Source organism: Trichechus manatus, unplaced genomic scaffold (assembly GCF_000243295.1).
Source record: "Trichechus manatus latirostris isolate Lorelei unplaced genomic scaffold, TriManLat1.0 scaffold00022, whole genome shotgun sequence".
Taxonomy (NCBI): domain Eukaryota; kingdom Metazoa; phylum Chordata; class Mammalia; order Sirenia; family Trichechidae; genus Trichechus; species Trichechus manatus.
Window position 1 is genome coordinate 9,658,783 of NW_004443958.1, and position 24,803 is coordinate 9,683,585.

Sequence of the window (24,803 nt, forward strand, 5' to 3'; positions counted from 1 at the left end):
AACTCATGTGGAATTGGATGAGTATTTATGCAAAGATGTGTATAAAAGAACGTGTAACTCAGTATTCTTAGTTCCAGCTAAAAACAGAAACAATCTAAATTCTTATTAACTAGACATTGGTCAAATAAATATGCTACCTCCAAAAAAGGAAACATTATTTTAAGGTAGCCATTAAAATAATGATATAAGTCTAAATGAAATTATATTAAAAATATTCTCCACATATAGTTAAGTTAAAAAGCAGGTTGTAGAACAGTGCATTTATTATTCTACTCTGGTAACTGGAAGTCACTTCGAGTGTATGTGTGTTTGTGTGTGTGTGTGTGCGTGTGTGTTTATATATGTTCATGAAGATTTGCATGTGTATACACACAAATGGAAGAAAAGTCAGTAGCAAAATGACCAAAGAATAAACAAGTAGTTATCACAGAGATCATGGGAAGGTTATAATGATGACAATGATGAAGATGATGATTGCTTGTTGCTTTCTGTTTTCTAATGTTTTATTCAGATTTTTAAACGCAGATTACTGAGCGAAAGTAGACTAAGCTAATTCAGCTGAGCATAGATCCTTAAAGCAGAAACTGAACTCCTGCCCAGACATAATTAATTGCCCAGAATAGTCTGACAGTAAAGAACCCTTGAGGCCATTTGAATAATTTATCTTAAAGAAGTTAAACTGCTAAATACAGTAGTAAATGGATTATCTAAAGCTATTCTTAAAGAAAATCTCTTCAATAATGTATTTTCCTTATTTCTTCCGTTTCTTTTATCCACATCACTTTAATCACTTTTTTTTTCCCCCCTCATCCTGGAGCTTAATTTGTACTGGTCTATAGGAAGAAGGAGCCCTGGTGGCGCAGTGGTTAAGAGCTTGGCTGCTGACCAAAAGGTTGGCAGTTCAAATTCACAAGCTGCTCGTTGGAAACCCTGTGGGGCAGTTCTACTTAGTCCTATAGTACCGCTATGAGTGGGAATAGACTCAATGGCAACGGGTTTGGTTTTGGTTTATTAGGATAAAGACGTGGACTCCTCTCAGCATAAATCAGAGTACAGTGTTCTCAGCACACATGCCCTACAGTTTGATTCACAGAGACCCACATTCTCTAGCTGTATTTTTCTTATAAAACCTCTTCCATCCTCATAGTCTCTGCCTCAGACTGGAAGGGAGGAAGGATATTCAGGTTTCCAAAACCCAGCAAGTATTTGGATAGAGTTCTCAGACAACTTATTCATTTTTTTTTTTTTTTCCTTCCTGGTTTCTGGCTGAGACATGTGATGTAGACATTATAAATCCACATCCCAGTCTTTAAAAAATGAGGAAATACCTCAGTAAAAGAAACAAAAGCTCCTGAATCGGATGCCCATAGAAATCAACCCAGCTATGAAGAGTCTTTAGAAGCAGCAGCCTCCGTGCTGAAGGTATGTGTGTGGGTATCTGCTTTTGTATGTGACTGAAAATGGTTGATTGGGGAGAAAAAAAAATGGACTTGATTCCAAAACACTTTTTCTTCAGTAAGCCCTAAAAATGAGGTCTAAGAGTTATTCGATTTCTTACTATAGCCAAAAACTGACAGTTCGGGGAGGCAGCAGCTAATGAGACCCATTGATATACATGGTCTCAATTAATTCCCTCAGTAACCTTGTTCAGGAATTCTTAACATCCCCCATTTTACAGATGATAAAACTAAGGCCCAGAGACAAAATAAGTTGTCTGGGTTTACATTATTTTTATGTGGCACAGCCAGAACTGGAACTAAAATCTTCACCCTCCTTAGATTTGAGAGACAAGAGACAGAATTGAAGAGAACATTAACAGCGTGAAAGGATGATATGTAAAATATTTGTTGACATTAGAACCAATGATAGCCCTCCTTTCGGACCAAGTTCTGAACCATTTAACAAATAAGAATAAGGCAGATGGGGAAGCAAAAGATTGCCTTGATTATTGACGAAGCTGATGTGAGAAAGTAGCTAATACTTTTGGGAAAATAAGACAGGTGTACACATCTGGGTACGAACCACTGTAGAAAACCACAGCCTTCCCTTTCGGAGCAGGCAGAGAACAAACTAAAATCCATGTTCTCTGTGGACAGGCTCCATCCAAAGAAGAAAAAAGGATGAAGTAACTTGGATATGCTTACTTTATCCTTTCTAAATTTACCAATAAGGCAGGTCTCTACATCTACCCCAGAAAGCAGTAGATAAAAAATCAGGAGAGAGACCAGAAATGTTACATTAGGAAATCTTCCTTTACAGGGTAGGAAACATTAGGAGTGTGGAAGAATGACTCCCACCCAACAATTTTTGTTAGTGCAATCTGATAACTTCAAGCATCAAACATTGTAATTTCTTCCTCTGCTATCATCAATTTTATTAATTCCTGGGGTTAAAAAAAAAAGTAAGATATAACAAACCAGGAGAGCTGGGTCTTCCCCAACATTCCTGCTCCCCTCCATCCCACCGCTTCCTGCCACTTTGTGCTCCAGATGATTCATAACTATGAATGGAGGAAGAAAAGTTTATTCGTAAAGGGAGGAGAGTTTTGGAAAATGAGATTACCGGGGAGAAAGGCAGTTGAAATCACCTAACTGATGACTCCTTATAGTTGGGATCCGTGGGGTAGTGGCAGCTGAGATTCTGCTCCACAGGTAGGGTAGAATGAGGGACAGCCCAGCAGATGTGTCCTGTGGCTCTGGGACATGATAAGAAGGCAAAGGTGAGAAGGTAGCATGGTATATCTAGGAAACCTCCAGTACTACAACCCACAGGTGGCGTGGACAAAACGCAGAAATTCTGCATTTCTTGCTGAAGGGAGAAATGTAGATAAGCTGAAAAAAAGGCCTAGTGTCAAAGGCTCTGGAAGTCACAAGATCAGGAGAGGTGGGGTCTACCAAAGCGGGTATGGAGAGTATTACTGGTTGGTTCTACAGCTGGAAAGTCTGAGTAGTATCAAGGTGGAGAGAGCTATGCCAAAACTGAAATAGTCCCTCAATGCCACCACGCAGAGAAACTTCCGAGATCATCATCTACAGCACAAAGCAGACGCGAGTAGGAAGTGGTTATAGCTTCAGTACACCTGTGTGTGGCCAGGCATGAAGCAAATGTCCTCTGCGTGCATGAGGACCCTCCTTCTCTCCCCCACCCCCTCTATTCCTGAGGATTTAGTATTGGAATCAGGTGAGGGGAAGAAAAGCCTGAGCTAGAGCTCAGAGCCGAAATGAAACTGAGATAAACCATTTTGAATTTACACAAAAAGCCATAGGATTAAACTAACAAATTCTAGAAAAGAACTATATTAGTTATCCTGGTAAGGAGCATAAATGGTAAGTCATAAGCTAAAGAATAAAATTATTCTTTTTTGCATATCTGGGTTGTATGGAGTATTTTGAACTGTGGACCAGTATAACCGTTTCCATGACTCCATTGTGCTATTTTGTTATAGTTTTCTTCTAACCATTCATCCGGGTCCTGGGAGTCAGTTGAACAAAAAAATTATTATATTTCAGATGTGGTGTAATTAAGAGAGAAGCAGATTTTCCAGCCCTAATTCTAAAATGTTCCAAGGAAGACAATTCTAAGTGCTCCCACAACAGAATACATTTTCTCAGTGGTTCTTTGAATTTCAACCAAGACCTCAAATGAGATGAATCCAAAATCACCGGTCTTGACAGCAGTAGCTGAGAGTGGTTGTTCGGGGGATGTAATCTCTATGAAAACCTTGTGCTTGGAGAGAGTTCTTTTTAAATTATACCAACAATAAGGATTTCCTTGACATAGGATATAATGAATTTTAATACTCATTTTCTATTTCTTTACTTTGTGCAGATTATGATTTAAAAGGCTGAACCAAAAATAACAACTAATCTTACATATATTCTTCCTCTGCTGAGTGGTGAATTGCAGTTGTGGTCTCTACAAGGTAATTAAAAGGTATTTATGACTAACCATCAGTATATAGATGTTCCAAGTTACTTGACCCAGGAATCATAGAATCAAAGAGCTGGAAGAGACTACAGATTTTTCTAGCCTCCCAGGCACTCTGATTTTATAGATGATGAATCCAAGGTTCAGAAAAGTATTATTTGGCTGAGATCATTCAACTCAACACTGATGGTAAAGCTGAAAGCAGAACCTAGGTCTTGGGAAAACCACTTTTGGGCTTCTTGTATTCTGCAAGTAATACAGTCCTGTTTTGATTCAATTCCACTGAAAACATAATCCTCTATGAAGATATGTTATAAATCCAAAATCAGGAAATGAAATATAGAGGTTTAGAGCCTAGTCTTTGATCAAACTTGATGCTCCCTATCATTAACCATGTGACTGGGTGAATAACCCAACCTCAATGTGCCTAATTTCCAAATTTATATAATGGAGAAAATAACAGTGTCTACTACTACTTTTTTGAGGGTTAAGCGATTAACTCATATAATGCCATTAGAACAGTGGGCTACATAGTAAGACTCAATAATCTTTATCTATTCATATATATGGTAACATGCACCCATGGGGGGATATTCCAATAAAATGAACATGGGGGATTGAAGGGCCAACATTTCAGTTTTTTTGTTTGCAATCTGCTTGTATAAAGATGTGATAATTACTGGAAATGGGTGGGGATGTAGCATTAGTGAGAAAGACTAAGAAATCTTGAGTAATTCGGCCCCTTAACATTGGGGCTCATGCCTTGTTCTCTTGGCCATTTTTTAATCCCTTTCTTATTATTTCTATCATATTTAGGAAAGTTTTAATGAAAAAGAAAACTGATGGAACTCTCTGGCTCTTTTACTGACACTCTGAAAATGGAGAAAGAATGATCTAAATTCAAACACAGCATCCCGTGAATGCGTTAGGATTCCAGATGCACACCCTTTTCCCTTGATTAGCCCTATTCTTACCCTGAGTCTCTCAGCTGGGGAATTCCTCTTTGCAAATCTATGTGTCTTCATTTAGATGAATCCTGGGAACCCAGACATATCACCCAGCATCTGGGAAACATGGGAAACCCTTCAGTTAGCCTCCCGAGAGTTATCTGGATGAGAAACATCTGTTACCATCTTTGCAGTAACAGCGTTTTTGATGAGTTTATTTTTCTGCTTTGCTTTGGATATTCCCAGCTCAACAAAATATTTTCTGTAAAGAAGTCGTCCCAAATAAGGTATGATAAACTCATGAACTTAGGTGTTATCCATCAAAAACCACTGTAAAACATCCCAGCTATAATCATCTCCCATTATTGAAAAAAATATATAGTTAAGATATCCAAGACTGTGCTTTTGGCTCTCTGCAAAACAGAGCCCAAGAAACAAGCTGTGTTAGTGGTTTGAACACAACTGGAAGAAATAAAAAAATCAGGGCTTCGAACCAGTTCATTCTGGTTCGAACCCCTGCTAAGAATTTGTGTTTCTAACAAGTTCCCAGAAAGTTATACATAAGAATCACCTGGGGATTTGTTAAAATGTAGATTCTGATTCAGTATATCTGGAGTGAAAATGCAAATTCTCAGCAGGGAACTTGTCAGAAATGCAAATTCTCAGCAGGGGTTCGAACTGGAATGAACCAGTTCAAAGTCCTGTAAAAACGGCAATGAAAACAGGTGCAAGGGTGTTGGAGTCATTGAAGCATTGATGTAACTGTCTTAAGTTCCATAAAATAGTAGCATTTGGCAGGTCTCTATATAAACGAGGTTAAGTTTTGCCATAAAAGTAAAATAACACTACTGGTAAGTTAAAAAATCATATCCTATCAGAATTTCCCTGCATTCTATCCAAAACGTCTATAAAACTTTGGTAATAGGCTGATTCATCATGTATCAATTCCATTCCAAAAAAAAAAAAAAGGAACGACAACTTTCCCACCATTGCTCTGTAGGAAAGCAAAGAGTAAAATTGAAGATATGCTTGCCAATTTCATGCTAACAAAGAAGCATGCCATTTTTTCTTAGTGGTATTATTTCCCCCTTTACCCCCACCTCATTAAGACAGCAGCCTGGTAGTAAAGGGAGTAACTAAAATGATATTCAGATTAAATATATATATGTGTATATATATGTATATATACATATACTCTGTCTTGTGAGTTAAATGGCTTTGGTTACACTATGTATGTGAATATAAATGAGTTTGCCTGATTGCAAACCGACATTCATCTGGATTTGAAATTGAACTAATCTACCTCTCCCATTTGAACTGACTTACAATAAGTTTATGACTCCAAATCAGATGAATGGCTTTAATCAGTGTTTAAATTATATGAGATTCATAGATCATAAGACCTAATTTTTTTTTTTTTCCTTATGGGTGTGGAGAGAGAAGAGACTGGGAAACAAGCCCTTGGATGAAATACTTGGGAATATTTTTCTTTTAACTATTAAAGATCTGTTTACAGTCTACAGCATCCCTTTTGGGTTGTATTTTAGTTAAATAAAATGACAACCATCCTCTGTTTATCACTGAGAGATTCCTGTGGGTGTGGAGTTTGGGGAATGATCTTTAACAGAGACTTCCCAAACACTCACTCCACTCTTTTTCATCCATAAGACTTTGTAATGACTCCAGTTCTAGTTCAGAAATACTCTGGAAGTATAGCTTGTTGTGTGGAAGTGTGAGTGTTGTGTTAGAAAATTATAAGGCTGTAAGTGAATTGTTTAACTGGTGGACAAAAAAACAAAAAAGGTGGGGGGAGTGTTAGCTAAACTTGTTAATCATATGTTGGCTGAACTGGTGTCCAGAGAAAAACCTTCTGTAAGAATATGTAAATGTCATCTCACTTTAAGAAGTCTGGAGTATAGGGAAGAAATGGGAGAGGTCCTACCCAGGGACCAACAATCTAGGCTTCTGACTATCGGTTCATATAAAATGCCTCACCCAACTGGGTAGATTAAATCTTCCAATAAGCTACCCCAGAGAGCAGCTTCAAAGACTCTCCACCTCAGGAATCTGTTGTGTCCCCCGACATCTACCTAAGTTGGTTCCCCATGGAGCCAAAATTATTGTCCAGAGTTTCTAATTGCATCCTCTTCACCATTGTACAGTGTAAGTGGCTGCCTGTGAGATAAACCTAAGGGATTTTTTTTTTTTTTTTAATCTCCAAGTAAGGATGACCCCATTATAAAAAAAACAAAAGGAAAAAAAAAAAAAAAAAACAAAAAACCCGTTCCTGTTGAGTTGATTCCAATTCTTCCTTAGAATTCTGTCCATTACCTTCTCACTTTTCATGCTATTTCTAAGACTTCCCTTTTTTTCTTACCTCTATCATAACGTATCTGTTTTTAATTCCACAAGGACAAGGATCACACCATTTTCCTCCCTATATTTTAAGTACCTAACCTGTTACCCGTTGCTGTCGAGTTGGTTCTGATTCAAGTGCTAAATGTATATAAGTAATTAATAAAACACTAGCCTTAAATTGGCTAAATGTTTTTTTTTTGTTGTTGTTGAATGTAATAATTTCACACTAAAATTATTTTGACCTTCACTTTTGCTGTCATTGTGTCTGCTTCTATGAATGACTAAAGCAAAAACCAAACCCATTGCTGTCAAGTCGATTCCGACTCATAGCGACCTTGTAGATTATAGCAGAGAAATTATAGGGATAAGAGTGAAGGTTTCCTCCTTGATTGACATAGGGTTGTCTAACCATTTCCAGTCCTCTTCTCACATTGTCTTATTGGGAAAACTATTAAACACTGGCAGAAATCAGTCTTGATGCCCTCATTTCTATACAAAGATCGTTTCTTCTTTATCGTAAAGATGATCAAGCAAGACATGTTCTGGTAAATTGTCAAGACAAGGCAAATAGAATTTGGCTCAGTTCACTCAAAGTGTTACTAATTTCAAATATCTTTTTAGAAATAACTTATTTTTTAAAAAAGAAAAGGATTATATTTGTTTTCAAAGTTAGTGTTGGATTTAATGGTCAGGTTAATGAGGATTTAGTAATCTGTAGGAAGAGTTCTCTATTGATGATGGATGGGGAGTGGGAGAAATGCTTCAAAAGACTTTACAATCCTTTAATTGTTTCTTGACTTTGAAGACCTGGAGTTCACCTTCATTAGGGTCTGGTGATCCCATTCATGAAAGCTGTCTCTTATCAAAGGATGAACAAGCCAATTTTATCACTAGAATTGTTTTAACACTATCCTAGGTAATGAACAGCAAATCTCTTAAACTGAAACCAGAAAATGGATTGCATATCTGCTGTTGGCAAGGATCCATAATAAACTCTTTGAGATTTTCCTTAATTTGGCTTGTTGGTTAAAAAAAAAAAAAAAAAAAAGTTAAATAAATGTTCTCATTAAAACTCTAAAGTACACGAATCAGGAAAAAAAATGGGTCTTAGGATATTTGTTCATAGTTTTTCTAGAATACTTTTATGCAACTTTGGTTTAAGTTGGGAGTTGTTACCAAGGGTGGGAAAAAGAAGTGTCTCATTTACTCATCTTCTGAGGATGTTTGTAGGATTCCATTTGTCTGCCACCCAGCCCCCAGGGATAGAATTATATTATTGGGTTTCTTGATGGGTGTTTCACATTTCTTATGTGGTTTGTTTAATTTTACATTGCCTTTTGTGGACAGGACTATTTGTCTTACCAAATGGATAGCCCACTCAAAAGTCACACACACAAGGAAAGGACTTTATTTGTTTGAATAAGAGATACCAAATTTTGTTCTAGAAAAGATGTAGAAGAAGTCCAAAAATCTTCCTGGTCATAAGTGATTATTAAGAAATCCTACTTGAATTATCTCATTACAAATGAATATCATGCCTATGAACCAAATTCCCTTTAATTACCCAAGGATTTATTTATTTATTTACTTTTTAAATCAAAGGTGAGAGGATTACGCCAAATGCAGTGTGGAGGTAGTAAAAAAAACTGTGCAATGTATCTGAGATGCCAAAAAATTCTCTGAATAAACTGTATACACTCACACTATTGTATCATGATATGAAAGACAGGGAACTGCTTGGTAATTCTGGCTCTGGGTCTATCTTATCTCATACGGTTTTTCTATAAGTATGAGACTGAGTATACACAGAAGACAGATAAAAGTCAGAACCCCAAGAACAAAAGGCTACATACCCGGGAGACTTGATTATACACAGCCAAAAAGTATCCCACAGCTGAGAATCTGTTCTTACTATCCAGACAAGACCAAATGACACTATCCAGATAAGACAAAAAAAAAAAAGAGAAAGAAAAATTTTAAAGCCCCCAAACAAAACATTATTCTTTTCTCCTTTACCACCCATATCCAGATGATGAAACTCACCTATGCCTGGGATATGGGGAGACCTGAAAGGTGTTGGATTCTGAAATTTTCCAGATACATGTTACCAACTCTGAGAAGGAAGGGACCACAATCACCCCAGAAGAATATCATTGTCTTTACTTTAAAACCCCAGCCAAAACATCATGTCATATATATCCTTGATAAGTATTAAAATTCCTGTGTATAACAAATCATGTCAATTGTCTCCTCCCTACACCCATACCACTTCTTAGTAAAAACATTTCACTTATGTACGCCAAAAGTCTGCGCTCACAGTTTTAGGTGAGTGGTTTGTAGGCAACTTGAACCTTCTCTTGTTATACCCCTGACCCATGATGGACCAGCCAGATGTTTAAATATTTTGGAAATGGGATATAGAATTCTAGTTAGGCTCTGTTGGTGCTTTAACTCAGATGCCCTGTCAAGTTAGGGGATAAAACCATTTGACAAAAAGTCGATACCGAGGCAGATTCTCAAAACAAAGCTTCTAAGAGACTAACTCTGGTTCCTAATTTTCTAATTCCTAGGCCTTATCCCTCATGAGGCCTAGTTCTCTTTCCTGCCTTTGTATTCTGTGAAATAGCCCTGGATTATTCCAATGAATTCCCCCTTTTGCCTGATTTAGGTTGAGTGAGTTGCTACTTAAGTATCCTGCCGAAGAGAACGTTATAGTTCGTGGAACTGTGTGTTCTGAAATAGTGTAGTATACTAGAATATATTAGCACATATGGAAAGATAAAATAAAATAACAGAATAACCATTAGACTTTCAAATCATATGCTAAATCTACACTCCGTGAATTCTTCTCTATTAGTAAAATTACATTTTTGTTTGAAAAATTAAATTTATTTCCACACATGAATATTATACCTTTAATAAAAAGGCTAAATAATTGAATTTCCCTAAACATTTCCATTTAAAAACTAAAAATAAATAGGTAAACAAACAACAATGACAACAATACTCTTTTGATGTAGAAATTTTAGCAAAAAAGCCTATGATTCTTAAGAAAGCATTGAGCGCCAGAGCTTCTACTATTAAAGGAGAAAACATTTTTGAACAGAGTTCATATGTAGCCCTTAATTATTGGCTAGATACCACAGAAGCTACCTTTGCACCTTTAGCTGAGTCTAAATAAGAGATATTTTGGGTAGAGACTGTTTCCTTGCGAGAATGCTGCCCCAGTATTGGTGCATATGATGTTTTAAGAGAACCTGAAAATCTAGATCTTATGTGAAATTTTTCTTTTTTATATGCTAGCAAATATGATGTACTATACAGTTAACTCTTTCTGTATTAAAAAAAGTCAAAATTGAGTGGCTTAAAAAAAATAATGTATTATTTCACATAATTAGTTTCTAGTATCTGGGCAGTTCTTCTGTTGGTTTGCCTTGGCTCAAAGCAGCTGCCTTCAGCTGGGGGTGAGCCAGGCCAGAAGGTTCAAGATGGCCTCATTTCATGTCTAACGTTGGGTGCTGGCTTCAGCTAGGGTGCATTTGTTCTCCTCCATGTGGCCTCCCATCCGTAGGAGGCTAGAGTGGCTGCCTTATGTGACTGTCTCAGGGCACTGTTCCGAGAGAGGGAAGGCACTTAGAACGATGCTTAGAATATAGTAAGTACTCAATAAGTATTTGCCAAAAGAAAGAATGAACGGTCTCATTTGATCTTTACAACCATCCTGCAAAATAATCAGAAAGACTAAATTTATTGAAGATTAGAACAGGTTCTATTTTTTTTGAAGCACTGTCTCCAGCTCCTCGCATAACATCTGGCTCATAGGAGTTGGTGCTGAAAATATTTGTTGACTATATGTTGCTGTTACAGTTTTATAGATGAGAAAACGGAACATTGAGAAGCTAATTGACTTCCCCAAGAACATATAACTATTGTCAAAGAAGGTTTAAAATCTAGGTCTTCTGTCTTTAAATTTGATGTTCTTTGTGCCATCTTACTCCACATGCATTTCACCAAATTCCAATGTGTGTGTACAATGGATCAGGCACTCTGCTATGAACTAGGGATACGATGAAGAGCAAAACCAACATGATCCATGGGTTCAGGGCATTTGATGTGTACTGAGGGAGCTAGAAATTGATTAAATAGGTAACAAATCGATGTGGAAGTGGTACTGTGACATCGACTACAATGGAAAGTGCTATCTATGGGAGACTTAATTATAGACTTTGACACTAGAGAAACAGCAGTAACCAAATAAACATTATTGTTTCCCTCAGTAATAATACACAGAAGATACATTGTGAGACAATATTTTAGTGATATAAGCACTGTGTTTTGATTCACAAGACCTGGTCCCAGATTTATAGTCATATTAACTAGTAGTATAACCTCCAGTAAAGCAAACTTTTTTTGCATAGGGGTGCGAATACATGCTTTAACTTGGCAAGAATGTAAGGTACTAATATTATTGAGAATGCCCACCCTCTTGTTATACTTCTCTGGTTGTTTCTGGCAAGTGCACAATTTTAAACTTTCATTGAGCTGAGCTTGAAGTAAACTTGACATCGGAGATGCTGCAGTAGCACAGTTCCTAGAAGGGAGCAGTCGGTTCGGCAGACAAAAGACCCTGGTCCTAGTTCTGACTCTGCTTCTGGCTAGTGGTTGCTTTTTCATAAGCCAGTACCCTCTTCCAAAAACAAAAAAACCAAATCCGTTGCTATCGAATCGATTCTGACTCATAATGACCCGAAAGGACAGAGTATACTGCCCCATAGGGTGTCCAAGGCTGTAATTTTTACAGAAGCAGACAGCCACATCTTTCTCCTGCTGAGATACTGGTAGGTTCAAACCACCAACCTTTTGGTTAGCAGCCAAGAGCTTAATTACTGCACCATCAGGGTTTCTAGTGCCCTCTTAGGACCTTGGTTTTCTCATCCCAAGGAAGGAGTTGGGTTTGATGAATTCTAAGGGCCCTTTCAGTGCTAATTCTAATAGAGTGTCCACTCTTACCCACCATCAATGTTGTCCAGCCCAGTCCCTTCCCTAATATACACATACCTCCCACTTAGCCCTCTTCGGGAAATAACTTCTCCTGTTGGTCTATTAGCATGTGGTTACATGTCTATCACAGGATAGGGAGGTGAGAACCAGAAAAGGAAGAAGTCCCAGACCCCAAAAAAATGATGTCATATATACCTCATGCTGAGGCATGCCTGCTAATGTTTGCTTTCCAGTTCTATAGACCCCCTGTAGCTTCTAACAAGCGCTCTTGGGGGAGGGGGAACTCTAAGTTAATTAGCATTATGCTAATAGCTTCTTCAGCCTTACTTCCTTCCATGGGGCTTTGTCTCTGAACTGCTTTCATAAAGCTCATGGTGAGCCTCTACAATCTCAGCTTTAGGGGAGGCCTGCAAAGAAGAAATTTATTCCAGGAAAGAAAGTGCTGTTAACTACAAAATGCAAGGGGAAGTAGAGTGCTTTGCAAATAATGCCTAATAAACAGACAGAGCCAGGTGTGAAGCATGGTTTATATCCTCCCAGGGTACAAAACCGTATGTATTACAATGCTTTGGCTGCTGATGGTCATGTTGGAAATATGCCATTCTTCTCTAGGACATACTTATGGCCTAGCACTCCAGGTGGTGAACAACAGTTGCCTTTCATCTGCTATAAGAAGAAAAAATCTGGGCCAAAGTTAATAAAGGCAGAAGGGCATGGGTAGATACATGACCAGTGGTGAAAAAAAAGAACAAAACCCTCCATGGTGGAGAGGCAGCAGGCTTCAGGGCCACTGTCCTGAGAGAATGTCCTTCTCTTAGATGCAATGGAAAGCCAAACTCTTTCCTACCTTCAGCATTCTTTTTCCCAGGAGTTTTGCTATTCCAGTCTATTTGAGATTGACAAGACCAGACTTACGCTAGATCATAGAGATGATGAGCTAGATTGTGATATTATTTTATTTGCTGCCTGGCCTGCTGATCTTATATATGGTAGAGAAGAAGCCCTAGAGGGGGAGAAAATGTGGAGACAGTGGGAAAGATAAGGAGAGAGATGATAGGAGAAAGGGGTTGGGTTGAGCAGTCAGACATGGGTTCTGATCCTAGTTCTAGTTATATGTGACCCTCAATATTCACCTCTCATTTCTTAACCCCAGTTCTCTTATCTGTAGAACGGGTTTTATAATTTGGAAGTATCCACTTGGCTTGAATTGCAAGAGTTAAAGATCCCTCTGAAAGATGGAATAATAGTCATAGACTGAAGGAGACTAAGGAGATATCATGATTAAATGCAATGCAGTATTTTGGTTTGGATCCTGGAACAGAAATATACATATATAGAGAGAAAAAATTGGTAGAATCTGAATAAAGTCTATAGTTTAGTTAATGATATTGTTCCAATATTAAAGTCTTAGCTTTTGATAAAGGTACCATATTTCTATAAAATATTGACACTAGGAGGGGCTGAATAAAGGTTGTACAGGAACTCTTTCTACTATCTTTGCAACTCTTCTGCAAATCAAAAATTATTTCAGAATTAGAAAGTTTAAAAAATAAAAGAGTCCTGCTGCTGGAAATACCCTGCCCTCTCTTTGCAGCCTAATTCAGTTATACCATATTGCAAAGCCCAGTCCATATGTTATTTCCTTGATAATGTCTTGCCCAACCTCTTTCTCAGTTCTCAAGACTATGACATACCACACAACCTGAAGGTCTTCATTTCCGTTGAACCTCAGATCCCTGGACCTCCCACTAGAGACCGATTTGTGCATAAGACAGATTCTTTTGAAATACAAATTTGTTTGACAGAATGAAAATTTATTAATCACTCATGTCTGAGGGTGGTTTACTTTGATGATATTAAAATCTTCCCAATAATTCACTAAGAAAAATCAGGGTTTTGTTAGTAGAGAACAGAAAAGAGGAAGATGGAAGCAGCTGGCAGCAGGAAGTCACTATCACCTGAATGAGGGAGGCAGAGGAATCAAGAAGTTGGAAGAGCAACATATGTAAACATGCCCAACAGAGTATCTTCTGTAATGCTTCTGAGGGGAAGTTCAGCTTCGGAGTGTGTCTCAGTTTGGGTTCCCATAAAAGGTTGTCATGAGTCAAGGATAGAGTTCAGGTTGTTTATTTGGGACATGATTACAAGAAATTCTCATAGTTGGATGGGGAAGTAAGATAAGGAAGATAGACAGGGAATAAAGTGCGTGTCATCAAGCCAGTTACCACCTTAGGTAACAGGAGCTTAATCCTACTGGGAAATGTCAGGAATCAGTGTAATATGAGCCTCAGGGTTTCCCCACCCAGAGGACAGGGGACCCAGAGTACCTATACACCAGCTCCAATGATTAGTGTCTGCTTTGTGTAGGGGGTGCTCTCCAGAACTCCCAGCCTACCGTGGTGCTGCCACTGAAAATTCTCAGACAGGAAGTTGACTGGCGTGCACACAGCAGGAGGGGATATGGATGGGGCACAAGCAGTTAAACAGATCTGCTGGCTTCAGACTTCAGTTCTACCATGTACTAGCTGTGGGGGTTTGGACAAGTTACTCTGTGCCCTTTTCCTTGACTATTATCAAGGAAAAACATCATAGAGTTATTGGGAAAAATGAAGAGATTGACTGTGAAAGCATTTAACTCACAGTTTCTGACATGAAAGTAATTATTCTCTCTCCACACAGGCTCTAATCAGACCATCCCCATGCCGACTGTGGCATAGAATCAGAACAATGGCCTCAAAGATTGTACTGGGGTAAGGAAACCAAGTACACTCATGGCTACATAATTTCAGGCTGATGTAGGGGATGTTTCCTTTCATTCAAGTGGAAGTGGAGGAAGGAACAGAGCAAGAAAGAGAAACCAGCATCATGGAAATCGAATGACTCTTTCACTGGATTTTTAAGGCCCACGTAAGGAAACAGGGAGTCCATGGGTGGTGTAAAAAGTTAACCTACTCAGCTGCTAACCAAAAGGTTGAAGGTTCGAGTCCATCCAGAGGTGTCTCAGAAGAAAGTCCTGGCCATCTACTTCCCAAAACCCAGCCATTGAAAACCCTATGGAGCATAGTTTTACTCTGACACACATGGGGTCGCCATGAGTCAGAGCTGACTGGACAGCAATCGATTTCGTTCGAGGAAACAGGAAAATGTATTTCCATGAGTATCTTTCTTTCAGCTGAGGCTGGGGTCTCCTAGGCATCCTTCAACGTAAGGATCCACTAGGCCCCCAACATACGTATTATTATATTCTAGCCTGTGAGTTTGAGGCACCAAGATGTTTTTAACGAAGTACATTTATTGTGCTTTGCCAAAAGCTACTCATAGAGAAACTAATGTATTTTCCATTTCTCTGGGCCTTAGGGAAAGATAATATTAAAAACTGTTATCCAGAGATTCTTCCTAAGGCTGTCTCAGCTTGACAGCTCTTTCGGTCTTGTATTCTTTACCTTGAAGGCTGAATTTCAGATGTTTACACAACAGTATTTTCTGAAGTTCCCCTTTTCATCTAAAACCTGACAAAGTTAAACATGAACCACACATTTTAAACATGAACCTCATGCTGCAAAACTTCAAATTACTGATACCTAACAACAGAGGATCCTCAAGTAACTGAAATTTGGTGAGCAATTCTCTTGAGAGCAAAGAACAAACTGTCAGTGCATCAATTTAATAGGAGGACTTTTTTTTTAAACAATATCTTTTAGGGAATGAGTTGAGGTTACTTAATGTTCACTTTCATCTTTCAACTAACCTACATTTATATCTCTCTTTGGATAACCCAAAGGTACTACAAGATTCATAATCACTTGAAAAGTTTCGTTTATGGTGACGTAGTAGACTTACTAATGAAGACAAGTAGGCCAACTCTTTCTCTCTATTTAACTGGGAAAATTATGCTAATCAGCTTCCCATTGTTTAGTCTTGGGATTTCTGTGTGGCAAGAGAGAGACAAATTATAATGGGGAAAACATAGGAATTATACCTGATTAATCACAAAATGTGGGCCATATCTTTTTTGAGTGTCTCTCACACCAGCTCCTTCTATCCCGCCCTTTTTTTTTGCCGTCATATTCAAATTCTCATTTCCACACAATCAGGGGATTTCAATTCACCTAATCCTCACTTATCAACTATCTTGTTATCCGAAATTTCACGTTTGCAACAATAGTACAAAAAGTCTACTATCCAACTATTTTGCACATTAACAACGTACCTCTGGCATTAACAAACGTCAAGGTGTGAGGTGAGAGTAACACCGGCTGTGATGGTTAAGGTTATATGTCGGCTTGGCTGGGCTATAATTTTCAGTGGTTTGGCAGTTGTATAATGATGTAATATGGCAGTTGTGTAATGATGTAGTCATCCTCCATTTTGTGATCTGATGTAGTCATCCTCTATTTTCACATAATGCTGATTTTTGCATAATGTCTCGTCTTTGGAATCTAACCATGTGATTAAGTGAGGAGTGGTGTAGACACTTAACTAATCACCCTGCCTCAATCAGTTGAGACCACCAGCCTCGTTACTTCAATTCATCAAGCCCCACACTTCCTCAGACAACCGTAGAAGTTCTCTATTTCTCATAGGAAAAACTGGCAATTCCTGCAGCTGTAGTACAAGGTGATCCCAAAGGACCTTTTTAGTCTCATTGTTCACTACTTCCCTACATAAATCTTCACTCTTTGCAGGCTAGTCTCTTCCCAGTCCCTCAAACACATCCATACTTTCCTATTTTCATATGTTTGGCATTTCTCTTTTGCTCTTATTCAAATATTACCCACCTATCAAAGACTGATTACAAGAAAGAGAAAGCAGGAGGGGACAGGAAAGCTGGACAAATGTAAATGTGGAACCCAAGGTCACGAAGGCAAGAGGGTTGACATATCTCGGGGTTGGCAAACAATGTCACAAAGCAATATGTGTATTAATTGCTTAATGAAAAACTAATTTGCTTTGTAAACCTTCATCCGTCTAAAGTACAATAAAAAGAAAAGGACTGACTAAATCCCCACCTCCTCCATAAACCTCACTAACATGGTGTGAAAATAGATAAATTGATAGATAGATAGATAGATAGGTAGATAGGTAGAGATATAAGTTCTGGAGATACAATGAAGTGGATTTAAATCTTATCTTTGCAATTTACTAGTTTTGTAATGAAAAGTAAATGGATTAACTTCTTTGAGTCTCCTGTATAATAAATTATATGTGCTTTATTGAATTTTTGATTGGAATAAAGAAGATGAAAGTTGTCAAGAAAAATAAATTTATTTATTTATTCAACAACTGTTAATTAGGTGCCTAATAAGATTTAGTGACTGTGGCATTATGAAGCCACCAGTGAACTTAACTGGGTAATTTGGACCATTGACAACCCATTGCCGTTGAGTCGATTCTACCCTATAGGGTTTCTGAGGAGTGGCTGGTGGATTTGAACTGCTCACTTTTTAGTTAGCAGACTCTTAACCACTGTACTACCAGGGCTGAACTGACAACTTAGTAATTAATAGTATTACTATATTACCCAGCCATTCTACTCCTAGATATTTACCCGGGAGAAATAAATATATAATCTATACAAAGATTGTTTACAAATGTTTATACCACCTTTATTTATAATAGCCCCAAACTGAAAGGTATACCATTTAGTGGAATGCTGCTCAACAATAAAAGGGGATAAACTTTTGATATAAGCAATAACATGTATGAATCTCAAAATAGTTATGCTGAGTAAAAGTGGACCAAAAATTAAAAAAAAGGATGAGGGTGCATATTGTATAGTTTATTTTATTTAGAATTCTAGAAAATGCAAACTAATCTATAGTGACAAAAGGCAGGTCAGTGTTTGCCTGGGGATTATGAGGTGGGAAGAGTAAGAAGGAAGGAGTACAAAGGGACCTGAGGGAACTACCCTGAATGTGATGATGGTTTCATGGATATAGACATATGTCAAAGTTCATCAAATTGTATACTTTAAATTTGAGTAAATTATTGCATGTCTGTTATACTTTTCTAAAGTTCTTTTAAAAAATTAACAATAGTACCTTATTTATTTGGTAGAAATACCCTGTGGTACCATACAAGAAGAAAGAAGTCCAAGCTGCCCTGAAGACATTGGTAAAAAACAAGGCTCCAGTAATTGAAGGAATACCAATTAAGATGTTTCAACAAACAGATGCAACGCTGGAAGTGCGCACTCATCTGTGCCAAGAAATTGTTTGTTCTTCTGGCAGTCCAGGATATATTCAATATTCTTCGCCAGCACCATAATTCAAAGGTATCAATTCTTCTTTGGTCTTCCTTATTCCTTGTTCAGCTTTTGCATGCCTATGAGGTGACTGATAATACTATGGCTTTCGTCAGGTGCACCTTAGTCTTCAAGTGACATCTTTGCTTTTTAACACTTTAAAGAGGTCTTTTGCGGCAGATTTGCCTAATGCAATGCATTGTTTGATTTCTTGACTGCTACTTCCATGGGCATTGATTGTCGACCCAAGTAGAATGAAATCCTTGACAACGTCGATCTTTTTTCCATTTATCATGATGTTGTTTATTGGTCCTGCTATGAGGATTTTTGTTTTCTGTGAGGAGTTTTTTGTTTTCTTTATGTTGAGGTGTAATCCATACTGAAGGCTGTAGTCTTTTATCTTCATCAGTAAGTGCTTCAAATCCTCTTCAGTTTCAGCAGGTAAGGTTGTGTTATCTACCTATGAAGAGCATTGAGTAAAATTTACAGACAGGATTTTAGCTAAGCCTAAAGAAGAACTTTTAACAGTCAGAACTTTTTTTAAGTGTTGCATCCTTTTTTCAGTATTTAATGAATTTCCTGTCACTGGAAGTATTTGAGATATGTTACATTCTGCAAGATAATATGGCAGGGGTATGATGAAGGGGGGAAGGTTCAGAAGGGAGATTGAAACAGACGATCTTCTCATTCTGTGGAGGAATCCATCCTAAACCATAGCCTGGCGCAATAACGTTGTACTGGTGCAATGAAATTACCGTTGCATGTTTATGGTCTGTCATGGAGTTCTTGCAGTTTTCCCATATTACAGAAGAGGTCCCAGGAGCTATGTTCTCCTCCTACATCCTACCACTAATTTCTAGAATATGTTCTCCTGGTGGCACAGTGGTTAAGATCTCGGCTGCTAGCCAAAAGTTCAGCAGTTTGAATCCACCAGTTGCTCCTTGGAAAAGCTTTGGGGCAGTTCTACACTGTCCTACAGAGTCAGTATAAGTCAAAATCGACTCGATGGCAATGGGGTTTTATTCATAACAGACAGTGGATAATTTCAACATAGGAGAGACATTGTGCAAATCGCTTCTCCTTGGCATCTAGGGAAGCGTACATTTGGCATTTTCCTCCAGTTGCAAAGGGGAAAACCCAGAGGGAGCTGGCTGTGGCGATAGGAGACGAGCCCTCTCCAGTATATTTTCACGCATTTCTTTTCCGCTTGTCTTATGCCAGAGTGAAAGGGAAAGACCCCTGTGAGGGCCCTTCTAAATACAATACTAGCATTTTCTGAGTGCAAACTTCTCCCTGGAAAAGGAAACTGAAATCACTGATAATCTGACACTTCTTCCCCCTCCATCTTTCCCAGGCAAGTTTCTGCCTCAGAGGAGAATTTTCTCATCTGCAATAATTACTTCCAGGTGGAAGAATTGGCATGTTCAAATCTGTTTGCTCTTCTCAACCCCCCACCATGTCATTCCACCCATCTGCCTACCCACCCTGAATCTCACTTATCTGGGTTCTTTGAAAAATCCATAGCCTAAGGCTATCTGTGCTACATTTTCTAATGGGAAGATAAAAGGGGAGGTTTAAAATGATGAGACTATCAAGAGAAGACCATATCCACAAAAGAATATTTAACCTAGTCCTTGTTGCAAATAGTGTTATAAAAAACAAACCAAACCCGTTGCCATCGAGTTGATTCCAACCCATAGCAACCCTACAGGACAGAGTAGAACTGCCCCATAGGGTTTCCAAGGAGCGGCTGGTAAATTTGAACTGCCAACCTTTTGGTTAGCAGCCATAGCACTTAACCACTGTGCCAATAGTGTTAGAGGGAGTCCTAAATTCATGCTCATGCCAGAGAATGCATGAAGCCTACACAAAGGAATGCTCTGGAAGGAAGCATGCCTTGATTCTGTCCAGTTCTGTCACAAACTGGCTCTGCAACCTACGTAATTCCTTTCATCTGTCTGGGTCTCAGTTTCTTCATCTGTGAAATAGTGCCTTGAGTTAGTTTCCTGAATAATGCAAACCCAAAACAAATATTTCTGAAAAAATGAAAAAGAGTAGTTGGCAAAAGAGGGGTATTTCACTATTCAACACCTGGGACAAGTTCTGTTTGTTTAGTAGGGTTGGTGGAGGGATTGAAATATGATTGACACAAAACTACTAAATGGTAAAAACTTATCCAATGCCTCCTTTTCCAGATATGAGGAAATGGCATGATCTGACGATTAAAGGGAAAGGTTAAGATCCAAAGATAGAAAATTATTAGGACACTGAGGATGATACCAACACTGGACAAGCATGAAGATTGCTTTGTAAGACTAACAATTCCAGCTCAAGAGGCCTTGTGTTAAATTATTTCTAAACTATCTGCATCAAAGCTATGATAAATGCTATATGGGACAAAATTTACCAAATGATTAGAAGTTTAAAGGTAAAACTATGCCCTCTATTCCTTTAGATGTGGTGCTACTATCTATATAACCTCCTAGACATGTCAAAGAGCCCTGGTGGCCCAGTAGTTAAGTGCTACGGCTTCTAACCAAAAGACTGGCAGTTGGAATCCACCAGCTGCTTCTTGGAAATTCTATGGGGCAGTTCTACTCTGTCCTATAGGGTTGCTGTGAGTTGGATTTGACTCGACGGCAACAGGTTTGGTTTTTGGTTTTAGACATGTCATTTTCATAGGGAGAAAAACATACACACCATAAACACACATGCACGCATACATCATACACACACAGTGTCATGGATTGAACTGTGTCCCCCGAAAGTATCTGTTAAGTTGGCTGGGTCATGATTTGCAGTACTGTATGATTGTGTAATCTGATGTGATTTCCTTATGTGTTGTAAACTCTATCACTATGATGAGGTTATATGTGATCTCCTTATGTGTTGTAAACTCTCACTATGATGAGGTTATATGTGATCTCCTTATGTGTTGTTAACTCTATCACTATGATGAGGTTATATGTGATCTCCTTATGTGTTGTAAATTTTATCACTGTGATGAGGTTATACGGATGAGGTTGACAAGATTAGATAGTGTCTTAAGCCAATCTCTTTTGAGATATAAAAGAGAGAAGTGAGCAGAGGCACATGGGAACCTCATACCACCAAGAAAGCAGTGCCGGGAGCAGAGCGTGTCCTTTGGACCTGAGGTTTCTGCGCAGAGAAGCTCCCAGACCAAGGGAAAACGGATGCATCACAAGGACCTTCCAGACCAAAGAAAGATTGATGACACAGACCTTCCTCCAGAGCTGACAGAGAAAGCGTTTCTTTGGAGCCGACGCCCTGAATTTGGACTGGTAGCCTACTGGACTGTGAGAGAATAAACTTCTCTTTGTTGCAGCCATCCACTCGTGGTGTTGCTGTTAGAGCAGCACTAGATGACTAAGACACACAGTAAGTAACACTCTTGGATCAGATCTTTAGGAAAATTTAAGTCTTAACTCTTACTGCTTTCCCATGCATTTCCACAATCGCTATTTGCCCCCTCCCGAGTTAGAAGACAGTGAAAGCCAGGCCTTTTCTCTCACCATCAGCAGTTTTCCGTTTTGGCAGTTTAGCCAAACAAGAGTGTTCCTGATCTATTCCCACAGAAGTTAGCTATTCCCCCGTGCCGATTTGTTACAGGGATGCAAAGCCTTTTGGGTATGGGTCTCTTTAGATCCAATAAATGTAATTTGTTTAAATCAGTTTTTAAATTCAGCCTATGAAAGAAAACTGAGGAAGGAGATGGATGGTAGGTATAAGGCAAGAGGGAAGAGGTAGTAGGGAATAAAATGGAAGCAATAAGCAAAGATTGCTGCCCATAAAAAGCCATTAAGATCACCAGAGAGGCAAGATTTAAAACAAACCAAAAACAAACAACAAAGCAAGAGAAGGCTTAAAGTTACATAACAAACACAAAGTACAGAACACTAAAGACAAGCACAAAGTCACGTAACACCAAAGATGAAACACAACACTTAAATGATGTATATACAATTGCAGAGATTGATAGCTCTGTGACACCTGGCCTGTCTCTAACTGGTTCTTTTAGGTTTATAGCTCCATCTCCCACCATACTTTACGCTCACACACATACATACGCTCACACACTGCACACTTCCACCATAACACAGTATTTGCATCCCCCACGCCACCCCATTCACCATACCCGCTCCCTCCTTTGCAATGCAGATCATTCTGTCTGGAATTCCCTTTACCTTATAAGTGCCCAGAAGATTTCTACTCATCTGTGCAAATATTTCCTAGTAAAGCCTTCACGGACTAATGGGTGCTCAGTCAATAGCTCTTTTCTCAAAGACTCCGTAGCAATTTATGCATGGCCATCATTGCTGCCATTTCAACAGTATATTATTATCATTTGTTTAAATATTTTGCTGCTCCCCAAACCTCTATGCTCTCATTGTTTTCTTCCTGGGAATTCTCATTCACTCCTGTTATATCATTGACTACTTATGAACTGATTCTGACTCATAGACACGTACTGGCAGAGACCTCCCTTTTGATCCCCTGCCTGCCCTACACAGATGCATGCTTACTGAATATTTCCACGTGGATAGTCCCGTTGCAGCTTTTGTTAATGAGCATGATCCTGTAGATCTTACAGAGCATATATCTACTGCTTATAAATGTCTAGCCTGTAATAGACACACAACACATATTTTTGAAGTATTTACCTTAACATGCACTCATATCTTTCCTAGAAAGTGTGTATCATTTCCTGAGTTCCCTCCTTTGATGAATGACATCATCATTCATCCAGTCACTCAAAACAGAAGTTATCCTAGAAAACTCTCAATTTTACTCCCAACATCTAATTGGAGGATAAGTGCTTCTTAGCATTCTCTTATCTGTCTCCACAATGACTATCTCAGTCCAGACACTTGTAATAATTGCAATTATCTCTTAACTGTTCTCTTTGTCTGTAGTCTTAACCGTCTCCAGTTCATCCACTACACTGCTTCAGAGTGACATTTTTGAACAGCAAATCTGGGTATATGATTCCATTAATCTAAACTTTTAAATGGTTCCCCTGTACTTACAGGATAAGGCCCTAAGATCCCCAGCCATTGTGTTTGCAAAACGTTAGCTATAGTTGCCTCTCCTGTTTTATTCACCTGGTAAATACCCACTTTCCTTTAAAAGCACAATGTAAGCATCACCTCCTATGTGAAACCTTTACTAAATATCGATGCTCCATGTAGAAAGGAACAATTTCTCCTTTGCATACCTGTTGGGCCTTGTGCATATCTACATGATAGCTGTAGGTTAAACACCTTTGTTTACATCTCTACTCCCCTCTGCTAGACTGGAGAGTCCATGATGGCGGGAACTTTGTTCATTGATCTCAGTATCTCTAGTAATATGATGTCAGATATAGTAGGTATTCATCATAAGTTTACTGAATAAATGAATGAATTAAATTACTAACCCTCTCTTTGAGATCCTTGAGTGTTGGGACAATGCCCTATTTATCTTTTATCCCTCTGTTCTAATACAGTTTGGGACAACAACAAGGACTTTAGAAAAGAGTGTTGAGAAAATATTGAATGTTAAGAATAAGAGAGGTAAATTGACAAGGGAAGATTTTGTGAAGTTGAGAAGAAATGAAAGGGGGAGCAGGGAGGTGAGACTTACTGTGTTATGTGCAGAGGATAATAGCTTAATAGGTATGTCTGGAATAGACAAGTCTTTTGGAAGAGCAATAGAATCAGGCTATGGCCAAATAACCTACCAGGCCACGCCACCATGTCTGTTGTAATTTTCCTCTGCTTTTCCATTGCATAGGGACAGATCTAGAATCCCAACCAAAACTTGACCTACAGGGCTTCCGCTGAGACATTACATTTCACAATGGCAAATAAATCTTTCAGCCAAACTAGTTGGCAACTTGTATTTTGAGGACAGAATGAGGCTGCTAAAACTTATCTAGCTGCCCACACTTGCCTTATAGCTGTTGATTTTAGTTAGCTGTGCAGAAAGTGATTGTTTGCTTTGGCTAATTCTTAATTAATTTTCTCTGGAACATCTTTTGCTAGAAACTTTTTGTGAAAAACATTCACTTATAAATTCCAGTCTGTTGATTAAAAACCCTTAGGTTTTAGTAGAGATTTTGAAGGAGTTCATAAATCTAATTGTGCGTCATATATGATTAGATTGAAGAAGTCCCCAAAATACAAATTTAAAAAAAAAATTTTTTTTTGTACTTTAGTTGGAGGTTTACAGAACAAGTAGTTTCTCATTAAACAGTCAGTACACATATTGTTTTGTGACATTGTTTAACAACCCCACGACATGCCAACACTCTCCCCTCTCGACCT